Raw genomic sequence first — 3,766 nt, forward strand, 5'->3', positions numbered from 1 at the left:
TTTTACATAGGTTATTATCTAACCTCCTCCCCCCACAGATCTAGCCATCTTGCGTTGATTGATTAAGGGATTAATTAATCATTGTAGTCGTTTTGATTGACAGAAGGTGGGTCCTAACATAACCACAGTGGACATTTAGCTATTGACATTAATATGAAACCGTGACTGGAACTTCTTTCACAATGTAAATATGTATAGCCTGATATTAGCTGTTCTGATGCAACTTTGCAAAACATGCCTTCATTCAAAATGAAGGACTACCTTTCCTGACTGAATCAGATGGGAGTGATTGACAAAACTGATTTCAAAATATTTTCAATTATGATGCATGCATGTCAAAACTATCATAATAAATATTAAAGGGATGGTGGGAAATGTAAACAAAAATGTGGGCACTATTCAGTGTTCTGTTGTCTAATATGTAACGTTCATAATTATAGTAGGCATTATAGTATACCTTTTCCTACGTTTATTGTGTTGTGCACTCACTCAGTATCTCTCCTAAGCCATATATCAGTCATGAGACTGATTCATATCAGCAGCTGTGGCTGCTAGATGCTACTTTTTCTTTTGTAAATAACTCAAAGTTGTGTGGGTGTGATTCCCCCCATGTCTCCATTAATATAGAATAAAGTGATGTAATTGTGATACCTCTGATCTGAGATAGCACACATGGTTAAAAATGGTACTGGGGTATGATGTGTTTCCATGGCGATGTACTCATGTTTTCACATACTTTGACACCCCGCTGGTTTCACTTCCTTCATATGGTTGATAGCTTGATGTATTTTCTAGATGTCTTTTTTAAAAGCTTTTGAATAAACTTCCTCTTTGTCAAATTATAATGTTGTGTTTAATCCCTGACCAGCAGGGGGAGAAAAGCAGTGAAGGAAATTAAGGTATTGACAGAAATGAGGAGACAGAGTACTGATGACATGATGATATGTGATGGCTGTTTGGATTTTGCTCTTAAGATTGCAACATTGTAACATAATGACATTCAAATGCAATGAGATAAATAGTCAAATCAGAGTCAGAGTTTATTTGTATCGGCCTGAAACTTTGGTGATCATTGTTTTGGTGTTTTGTGCTCAATGTGCTCAACATAATATTAAAGACATTCACTGTAAACTTCTCCTGTCTTGTCTTGCTGTTTCCTCCCTGCGTTAGTGTGGTCTAGGTGTGATTTACTCAAATGCTGACAGAGTTCTGTCTAATAGAGTAAAGCCACAGATGCAGAAGTCACAATCAAAGACAGATGCAGAAATAACCCAGCTTCACAAATAAGTGACATATTAACGTTGGTCCACAGCCCAAACACATTGTAGTTGAACAAAAATGTATTTAAAATGGTTAGAATGTCATGTTTGTTCTGCTGCTAAAGGCAACCGCTTACTTTCTCATTGTGAGAGACCTGGTTCAAGACCCGGTGTGTCCTGTGTGTTTATCTTGTTTTTAACCCGAACCCCAAACCATAAACCTAACATTAACCAAGTTCTTTTAGCTTTTAGTTACCTAAACTTAACCCGTAAGTCGAGCCGCGGCTCCCGTTACTGGGCAGAGGACAAATTTCACAGCGCATCATGTGTGTACTGGCTGCGGTGCACGTGGCTGCATAATGCCCAGGTCTGATTTAAAGGCTAAGATGTGATGTCATCAGTGATGATGTCATCAGTGATGATGTCATGTTCCAGACCAGGGGGGCCTAACTCACAGGGGGTCCCCACGGGTGCGCTGTGAATGTGAAAGTGAATGCATATTTCTCTCTTAAATTATGCACTATTGTGAATGAATTTTGCAAGTGTCTTTTTACCAGTTTAAATCAAAAATCCTCTCTTTTTCCTAAATCTACTTTGACCCAAGTCACAGAATCTCTTGGTAATACCTGAGTTCAAACCTTGATGCAATTGTTAGAGATTTTCTTCAAGGCTTCTGCCAGACTCTCGGTTCACCTTTCAAAACATCATTGCCGTGTTTGTGCACAAAGGCTCAAGATTCAAGATTCAAGATTCAAGATTTTTATTGTCACTCCATGGTACAAGTATCACGTGTGAAATTCTTGTGCTGTGGACTCCGTTTACAACATAGTACAAATGTAACAGGGCATATGAGTGCAAAAACAACAAGAGACACAACAAGCAATAAGGCAGTATAGTGATAAGACAAGTCAGAGACAATGGCATATTCACTGCACATAGGTGCACATGTCCTGTGCATACTTTAGCCGTGCTTAAACATTTTAAATTCGGCGTATTTGACATACAGGTGCAAATAGCATATTCCTTATTAAACATACAATTAAACTCAGCGTTTTAAATTCGGCGTATTTGACATACAGATGCAAATAGCATATTCCTTATTAAACATACAATTAAACATTAGACATACGTAATGGTAGCAGCTACGGTACGGTACAGTACGGCTACTGCACTATTTGTGTATGTTAAGGAGTCTCGTGGCCTGCGGGAAGAAACTGTTCCTCAAGCGATTTGTGCGTGCTTTTGGAACCCTGTATCTTCTCCCTGAGGGTAACAGGGAGAACAGGCTGTTGTGGGGATGGTTTGTGTCTTTGATGATATTCAGGGACCTCCTGAGGCACCGCTGTTTATACAGTTCATGCAAAACTGGCAACTCACATCCTGTTACGTGCTGGGCCGCGCGTCTCACTCTCCGTAGCGCCCTGCGGTCCATGGTGGTACAGTTCCCGTACCAGGTGGTGAAGCAGCCAGTCAGCAGGCTTTCAATGGTGCCTCTGTAGAAGTCCGTAAGGATTTCTGGCCTTAGCCCAAATTTCTTCAGGCGCCTGAGTCCGTGTATTCGCTGTTGGGCCTTTTTGACAACAGTGGCGGTGTGGCCGGCCCAAGTCAGGTCCTGGTGGATGTTGACTCCCAGGTACTTGAAGCTGTCCACCCTTTCCACCACTGTGCCGTTGATGGTGATTGGGGGGTGTGTGCCCCCCCCCCCTCCTGTAGTCTACAATGATCTCCTTGGTCTTGGAGACGTTCAGAGAGAGGTGGTTGTCCTGGCACCATTGTTCCAGGGCCGCTACCTACTCTCTGTAGGCCGTCTCGTCGCCCCCCGAGATCAGCCCCACGACCGCTGTGTCGTCTGCAAACTTCACGATGGTGTTCGAAGTTTGAGTCGCCACGCAGTCGTGGGTGTAGAGGTCGTACCAGAAGGGGCTGGAGACGCACCCCTAGGGCGCTCCTATGCTGATGGTCAGTGGTGAGGAGGTGAGGTTGCCCAGGCTGGCTGGAGATACACGAGGAAAAAGTCACTACCCACACAAATCGTGTTTATAAATTGCAGATCTGATATATTATAGACATTTGGTTCCAATTTTAACGAAATCCAAGTCACAGAATAATGTCTGTTGGTCTATCTTACCTCAGTTCAAGACCTCTCTGCTGCTCTTCTGCTCTTCTGCTGGGCCCTTATTCCTACTATGGATTCTGCAAGTATGTTTTCCTGGTTTATACTAAATCCTTTCCTAAATCTACTTTAGATCAATCTAAGTCACAGAATACTTTCTCTTGGTTTCTTACCTTAGTTCAAACCTCTCTGCTGCAGTCACATCACTGCTTTTTTCTTGTGCAAAGGCTGGCTGGTGATCCACGAGGAAAAATTCAGTACCGACTGTCACGACCTGGCTCTTAGGCCATGACAAAAGAGGGAAACACATGGTGGTAACAGTGTAAACAAAAGTAATTTATTTAGAGTTTTAAAGATAAATAAACCAAAAATAACAATAGGATGTGTAAGTCAG

Source organism: Poromitra crassiceps (genome assembly GCF_964638095.1).
Source record: "Poromitra crassiceps genome assembly, chromosome: 1".
Lineage (NCBI taxonomy): Eukaryota > Metazoa > Chordata > Actinopteri > Beryciformes > Melamphaidae > Poromitra > Poromitra crassiceps.